Raw genomic sequence first — 8,900 nt, 5'->3', positions numbered from 1 at the left:
TTTGAAATTATAAAACCAAATAAATAATATACCAATTAAAATCGAGTATTATTAAATTAGCGATTTTAATAAATTACCAATCAAGTTAAATTCGCGGGTGTTACAATTGCACCAAAAATATAAGCGATAGTTTACATGGTACCCTCATGTTTTTTGGTTTTCTAAGGGGTACCCCTCTTTTTGCATTAAAAAACTTTGACGGCCCATAATTCGTGGTCATTAGAGCTGGTAAAAGCTGACCCGACTCGACCCGCCAAAACCCGACCCGACCCGAACCCGACCTGAATCGATAACCGATAGCAACATTATTTTTTCCAACCCGAACCTGACCTGAACCGACCCGAACCCGTTGCTGACCCGATACAACCCGAACCCGATAAGACCTAACCCGCTGTGACCCGACCCGTAACCGACCCGAGTGACCCGATTGCCACCTCTAGTGGTCATGAGTTCGGAATGCGACGTTTTTTTTTTTTTTTTCAAATTGGTCGCCTTTACGAGATATTCGATTTGAAAAAAGAATATTGCCACTTTCGAAACTTGTTGCAAGAATTACGACCGGTTAAACGTTTTAACCAAATAAATTTTGACCGACTATATCTAATGGCCACAAGTTCATAAAGTAGCGATTTTTTTTTTCAAATTGATCGTCTTTATGAGATCTTTAATTTGAAAAAAAAATTGTCGTTTTCGAGTTCGTGACCAAGCATTATAGACAGTCAAAGATTTTTACCTAAAAAAGAAGGGTACCCCATACAATATGAAAACACATATGGGCAGTTGGGCACCATGTAGAGTATCCCAAAATATAATAATAAATTAATAAATATATGTATACTAAATATAAATATAATAATAATATAATGAATAATAAGGAGAAGAATAATAAGAATAATAATTATGATGTTGAATAGAACTAACCTGAACTGAAATGAACTGAACTGAACTGAACTGATCTGATCTGAACTGAACGGAACTGAACTGAACTTAATGGAGCTAAACTGAACTGAACTTAATAGAGCTGAACTGAACTGAACTAAACTAAACTTATAAAAATTGAAATTAAGTCCAAAAGAACAGGGCCTAACTTGTTTTTTTCGTTTCCACCAACAAAACATTATCAAGGGAAAAAAGAGGGAAGCTTTGAGCTTGAAATTGGAGGAGGTTAGTGAAGGATCAAGTTGTGGGCAAAAATTATGACTACTCGAGTAGTTGTTTGGTTAGGCTTGTTACTTTGCGAGTCCCTACTCCCTTCAATGTTTAGGAATATATATAGTTCGCATCACATAGGTTCGGATTTAAGCTGTAAATTTTCGTAAGAGTCCGTGTCACTTTTATCATACTCATGCTAATGTGATGTGGAGTATTGTACAAGTCTAGATTAATGTACTTAGGAAAAACATATAGGCATTGAAATTGATGTATTGTTGTAAAACAATACATCAATGGTAGTTGTGAAACTTGGTTTTGAGTAACACACGGATTATTTAACTAGAAGTATTTAACTAGTATGCACTTTACAATGGTAGTTGTAAAGACAAACATGGCTTGGCTGTAAAGTCATTTCAAGGTGAGGACCTAGGTCGCAGGGGCGGCCCGTTACTTTTGGTGGCCATGTTCAAAATGTAAGACGGAGGCCCTAAGAGGCCAAGACTTATAAATATAATATAAAAAATTCATATTTTCTTATAAAGTAATAAAACCAATATAAAACTATTGTTTTTTGGCAAAACATTAAATATAAAATGCAATACTTTGTCATAAGTTATAAAAATGGACAATAAAATAATATTCGACGACATTATTAATCTCGCTTGAATATTGACCTCCTTGCGTTCTGAGAACCAAACACATTAACTATATCTTTATATTCTAATTGCTCTAAAATATCATTCTCGATCGCTATCAACGCCAAACCATTGAGCCTTTCTTGTGACATTGTAGTTCGCAAATAAGATTTCAACAATTTGAGTTTCGAAAAACTTCTTTCTGCACTTGCAACAGTTACTGGAATAGTCAGCATGACTCTATATGAAATAATCACATTAGGAAAACAACTAAAATTCTTCAAGTAGTTTAACACCTCAATCGCTCCCAATTTCTCCTTAGGCAAGACCCCCCTCAAAAACTTTAACTCCATGTATAAATCATTTCCATTAATGTCAGCTTGTTCATCTTTCTTAAGGGCATCTTCGAGACCAATGCAACATAATTTTAAGCGCTTGTCTTCCATGGAGAGAAGTCTTTCAGAAGTAAATAAGAAACCAAAGACATTCTCAAACTCTTGATATTTTTCAAACCTCCATTTTAATGAAGAAATGGCTTGATCAACAATGAATAAAAATAATTAACCCTGAATGATTCCTCAGTACATTGATTATTAACCATCGATGGGTCATCTTGATTTTCATCAAATTGCCTCTTTCTTCGAATTACTCTTCTTTGAGGAAATACGGGGTTGATATTTATTTCAAGAGCAATCTTTTTAGCTTCTTCAATAGCGTTCTCAAGACCAGTTTCTCGGAATTCCTCAAAGAAAGTAACTAAACCCTTCATCTCTTTAATTGCAACATCTATAAACATATCCTTCGATTGCAAACTCTTCCTCACCAAATTAACATGGTACAACATTTCATACCAAATGATTATTGCCACTAAAAACTCAAAATCACCAAGTTCATTCAATGCAAGAGATTTTGCTTCACTCCTTATTTTAGAATCATTATCTTTTTCGGCTACATCAAGCAAAGCTTCTCGTAGGTCCCCGATTTGGAATCTTATAGCCTTTATACTTTCAATACGACTCTCCCAACGAGTGACTGATAATAGTTTAAGAGTTAACTTTTTTACATTATCCTGTAAAATTTTCCATCTTTTATTTGAATTCGCAAATATCGTGTGTAGATGCGTTGAATAATTCCAAAAAAGTCTCTAGCTTTACCACAGGTTTCAGCCATATCACACAATATTAAATTAAGACTATGAGAACCACAAGGCATATAATAAGCTCGGGGATTTATATCTATCAAATTCTTCTGAACTCCTTGGTGCTTCCCTTTCATATTTGACCCATTATCATAACCTTTCCCTCTTACATCATCTATGTCAAGGCCCACATTTTTTAGTTCAACTTGTAGAACATCGAAAAGCCCCTGACTTGTTGTATCATTGATATTAAAAAAACCCACAAAGGATTCTTCGATGGTAAAATATTTTGAAGAGGCATCAACATATCTTAATATCATAGTCATTTGTTCTTGATGGATGTTATCAGGAGTACAATCAAGTATCACGGAGAAATATTTTGCTTGTTTTACTTTTCTTACGATTTCAGATTTTATTCGAGAGGAAAGCAGAAGTATTAATTCATTTTGAATTCTGTGACCAAGGTAATGAATATGAGTATCATGATTTGTGATCCTTCGAACATGCACTTGAATAATAGGATCAAACTCAGCTAACATTTCTATTAGACCCAAAAAGTTCCCATTATTACCCTCGTACAACCGCTCCTTGTGACCTCGAATTGCTAAATTATGCTTAGCAAGAAACTTCACAATTGAAATTATTCTCAACAAAACTTGATACAAATGCTCCTTTTCTTTTTTAATCCGAGATTGATTTATACTATCAATTGTTTGATTATTCCGAAGTCTAAAACGTAAATCATACCATGTGGTCATATTTTGAATATGCTCTGAACTTGATTCATGTTCTTTAAGCCTACTACTAAGATGTACCCAACTATTGTAACCATATGTTGCTAATCCACCTATTCTTGCAGAACCTTTATTAAACACTTTACAACAAAAACAAAAGACCCGATCAAGTTCTTTTGAATAAACAAGCCAATATCTGTCGTATTTTTCTCCATTTGGTAAAATTCTAGTATAAAAAGTGTATGAGAAATATCTATTGAAGCTATCTCTCAGACCTTGATCAATAGTCATATCTCTTTTAAGGCCCTCCTCGACAACAACATCAACCATCTTAGAATCTAAAGCATCCCAATTTCTAGGATCAAAAATATCAAATCCAAATTTTTCCTTGTAATCAATATCTTTGTGAGTTTCACTATCACTTAGAATATGATTATCATTGTTACCACTATTGCTTTGAACATTATTATTTTCAGAATTTTCCTTTAAATCTTACTCAACAAAGGGTGTCGGGTCATCAAAATTCTCACCACAATCCATCGTCTCATTTGTAGGGTTACTATGTGATGGTTTTAAAAAAAATTTATCAAGAGCCCCCTTTTGAGATTGATTTAATTCTTCAATTCTTTTTCTTTTTTCTCGCTTTTCATACCCGGATTCGTGTTTTCTAAAACTAGAAGACATGATTACATTGAAGATTAACAAATACCAGAATCCCAAAGGCCAAAACAGGTAACCAAATAAGAATTAAGAAACTTAGAAACTCTTCAAACAAGGTAAGAATTATTCACCAGAAATATCTTGAGGCACAATCACACACCTTCAATCTTCAATAAGTTTAACCTGTAATTAAATCAGTAAAGATAACCAATTATTAATTAAAAAAAAGTAAGTATTTACAATTAAAAAGAAAGAAAACAGTACCGACTTAAGAATTGAGAAACGAAAAAAAAAAAATATTTGATTAAAAAAGAACTTACTATGATGAATTGATGATGATTAATGAATTGATGATGAGAGGATGTGAGGAATGAGGATGTCGACTTGAGATAATGAAGGATTAATTAACAAATAAAGCTTGATTTTGTTAGGGTTAATTTTTAATTTTAGTCAAGAATTTAGGAAGAAAACTGCCAGTGGAGAGTACGGAGTATCACAACCATAAGGTTTGCTTTTTTCCTTTTCTATTCTTTTTTTTAATGGGTAAAAAATTACAAGGCTGGGCAAAATTTGAGGCCCTTCCACTCTTGGGCCCCTGTGCATAGAACCGCATTGAACTACTATTGGGCCGCCCCTGCTAGGTCGTCTTTTGGCTAGTAAACACATTTATAAAACTTAATTTAGCAAAGAGGTAAGTCAAGGTCGATCCATGGGACGAGGGTGTCTATGCTTAAAGTCTAGAATTAGTCATGCTAGGTGTCACAAATTGGGTTTGATTAATAAACTATGAAACGTAAATAAAACATTAAGGTAAATGTAAACTAAAGCGATAAACTAAAGTAATCGGTGAAATAATCAATCAAAGGTGCAACAGGAGTTCAGGATTCACCCATTTAAGTGTAGGTCCTGCATATAGAACCAGGTCCAGGGTCACACAAGCTCACAAAATTGATCAACCAACACCTAATCCAGCTTAATTAGGACCGTATGCAGAACTTCTTCTTGGGTCGTTAAGGCCAATTTCTAAAGGTCATAAAGTTAGCTTAAGGAACACTTTTGTAGCACAAGAAAATGAGCTCAATCAGTAACATGTGAACATCACTTTCTCCTTTTCTCTTTTGGTCAAGCAGCTCAAGGTGATTTGTGAGGGGCTTCTTTCGGTCTCATACTACATCAGTTGAACTCAAGAACGAGGCAGTTACCAAAGTCCAATCCCTCTTAATTAACCCGAAGCTAGAAAACAAATAAGTTTCTTTATGCTTTATGCTTTTCAGTCCGTCTTTTTTTTTTGGCAGCCAGAAAATAAGATCCTAAAGCGGAGCCAGCGCCCGTCTTGCAAGAGGGTGTGCGTCTTCATTACGCCTCCTGCACACTTAACGAAAACAAAAACAATGGAAATATGCCGATAATCTAGAGAAGTCCTCCAAAAGCCCTTTGATTTGATGATATTTGCTCTCCGCGCCTGCCCATTACAACAGTAGCTGTAGACAGTCTCATACCAAATCCAAGAGTAGAACCTCTTGATTACATGCCCATTCTAAAGCCATTAAGACCCCTCACGCCTCCGCTTGTAAAGGTGATTCCGCCCTGCATTTAACACTCCCTTCAAAGCGAATACGCCCTATATCATCATAAACCACCCAACCAACAGTTGCCTTGCACATAGACTCCCAACTTGCATCGACATAAATTGTCGTCATCCTGTAGAAGCCAGCGGCTCCAATCCAGTAAAACGGTTGCCCCTCCCTGAGCCTACCCACATCATTTACACTTTCCTGGCAAAATGGAGTAGAGCTAATGGTTAAGTCTTGAGGTTCGGCCTGAACACCCTTGACATCCCATTACGAGAAGCCAGACTAACCAGCAATTGACAATGGTCATAGAAGACCTTGGGAATAAGAACATAACCCTTAAAGATAAGTTATTTCTCATGGTCCAAATAGAAAACAAAGTCGCCAAGAAAAGAAGGATCCTTGTATTTCCATCCTCCAGCTTTTTCAGGTAGAAAATCCAGTTAATAATTCAGTCCCCAACACTTAAACCATTAGCCTGATCCGTTTTAATACCTAGAGAGGAACCAGCCCAAAGCCTCGAAACTATGTCACAATCCCTGAAAAGGTGATCCAATGATTCCAAATTTTCCTTTTCCTTGTGGCATAAGTGACAGCAGGGCTCCCAATCCAACTTTCTTTTTATAAATTCAGCGCCTACAGGGAGGGAATTAGTAATAATTTTCCACACTAAAATTTTCCACATTTGCGGTCCAGGGAGCCTCCATAGTCTCGCCTTGCAGAACAACTGTCGTCCTTGATCAATCCGTTTCTTATCCTTTCTTGAGCCCTTACTTACAACGTACTTCTTAAAAATAATACCATACCCACTCTTCACCAAATAATCACCACTTTTATGAAACGGCCAATAGATTTCACCCCCCCTGCTGACTTCTTAAAGGTATTGCTAAAATCTTATTAGCACTTTTTCACTACACACCAACTTAATCATTTCCTCATTCCAACCCCCAGTATTGTAGCACAAATCCTTGATAGGGAGGTCTTTTAGGAAATTAAAACTCGGGTCTAACAAAACATCATTAGGATCAGGTAATCCTCCATCGACCCACCGAGTGCTCCATATATTCAGATTGGACTCACTCCCCGACTTCCAAGCAATATGATCCAAAATAAAACCCAGGCCATGAGCAATACTTATAGTGCCCCAAGAGGCACCACCAGACACCCTATGAATAGACCCATGTTAGAAAAGGGAACAGCCTAAGATTTTCTCCTGAAAGGTACGGCAGAATAAAGAATCCTCATCAGAAAGTAATCTCCACGCATGTTTGGCCAGCATTGCTTGATTCAGACACTCGATATTCCGTATGCCAAGACCTCCCTCTCTCTTAGGGAGACTGGTAAACATCCGACTACACCAGTGAAGCGATTTACCTAAACTGCATCCCGCCCACCAAAAATGCGACAAGAGAGAGTTAATCTTCTTAGTCACACTTACCGGTATTTTAAATACCGATAGAAAATAAGTTGATAAGCTTGATAGAGTGGATGAGATTAAGGTTAATCGCCCGGCAGGTGACAGAAAGACGCCATTTCAAGAAGAAATACGCTTTAAAACACTTTCAACCAGACCTCTAAATATAACTTTCTTAGAACCTTGAAAGTCCGTTGGCATGCCCAAGTACTTCCCAATACCTTTATTATTTCGGATCTTAAGAGTTTTCACACAAACTCTAACATTCCTGAGTTTCATATAAGGGCTGAAGATAATTCCCGATTTCCCCTCATTAAGCACCTGTCTCGATGCCCTGTAGTAGCTATCAAACAACTTTTTAAGGTGCACGACAGATCTACCCTTATCATGAAGAAAGAAGATCGAGTCATCAGCAAAGAAAAGGTGTGTCAGTGGTGTTACATTGCGACAAAGATGAATACCTCTTAGACGGCCCTCCAACTGTGCATTCACCACGTTGCTTGATAAAACCTCCATACATAGAATAAAGAGATAAGGAGATAGACGGTCCCCTTACCTTATCCCACACTTTGGTTTAAACTGCTGAAGAGGAGATCCATTTAAAAGAATCTCATAAGAGATAGTGGAAACACAATTCATAATGAGTTCAAAAAACCTGTCAGGGAAACCAAAGCGATATAAAACGGCTTGAAGAAACTCCCATTGGACTCTATCGTATGCCTTGCTCATATCAGCCTTAAAATCATATAACCCACTCTTTCCAGATTTATAAGAACTTATCTTATGAATGGCTTCATGGGCAAGGAGAATATTATCAGTGATACTTCGCCCCGGAATGAAAGCATTTTGGAAGTCACCAACCAAGTACCCCATTATTTTAGCCAACCGATTAGTAATGCACTTTGTCACAATACGCATGAAGACATTACATAAACTAATAGGTCGGTAATCTTGCACTTCCTCCGGGTTATCCTTCTTCGGCACCAGGGCTATAAATGTTCTGTTAGCCTCCCTCAATACCCTTCCTGAATTAAGAGTGGAGAGGATGGCTTTTGTGAAATCTTTCTTAATCAGATACCAACATTTTTGATAGAAAACAGCCGGGTTACCATCCGGTCCAGGCGATTTCAGTGGACCCATCTGAAAAACATCCCATCTTACCTCCTTAGCTGTGAAAGGTAAGCTCAACCTGTCAGCATCATCATTGGAAACTCGGGTGCATAGAAATTTTAAAACATCATGAGCCGAGCTAGCTGCCATAGCCGATCTATTTGCTATAGAGTGAAATGCAGTCATCTGACCAGGGGAATCAGTAGATTTGTATAGGTCCATAAAGGTGCGTTTAAATATATCCCCCACCTCCTTCATATTATAGGTCCACTCTCCATCATCTCTTTTAATTCCCAGGATAAAATTCCTCCCAGCTCTCCCTTTCACCCAATTAAAGAAGTATTTAGTACATGTGTCCCCATCCACCATCCACTTAATCTTCGCCCTTTGTTTCCAATAAATAGCATTCGTATTAGCAAATTCACGGACCTGTTCATTAATCTGAGAGTACTCTTCATCATTTCCAGTGGCTATGGTAACATCCAT

The 8,900-nt window shown here is 37.0% G+C and overlaps 1 pseudogene; it reads right to left on the bottom strand.

Moving 5' to 3' along the window:
- Positions 1-1,804: 1,804 nt before the first annotated feature.
- LOC141628502 (uncharacterized) lies at positions 1,805-8,900 on the bottom strand (annotated as a pseudogene).

The sequence above is a fragment of the Silene latifolia genome, chromosome Y, assembly GCF_048544455.1.
Source record: "Silene latifolia isolate original U9 population chromosome Y, ASM4854445v1, whole genome shotgun sequence".
NCBI lineage: Eukaryota > Viridiplantae > Streptophyta > Magnoliopsida > Caryophyllales > Caryophyllaceae > Silene > Silene latifolia.
The sequence above is the reverse complement of the archived record's forward strand: the minus strand, read 5'-3'. Positions and strand labels throughout refer to the sequence as shown.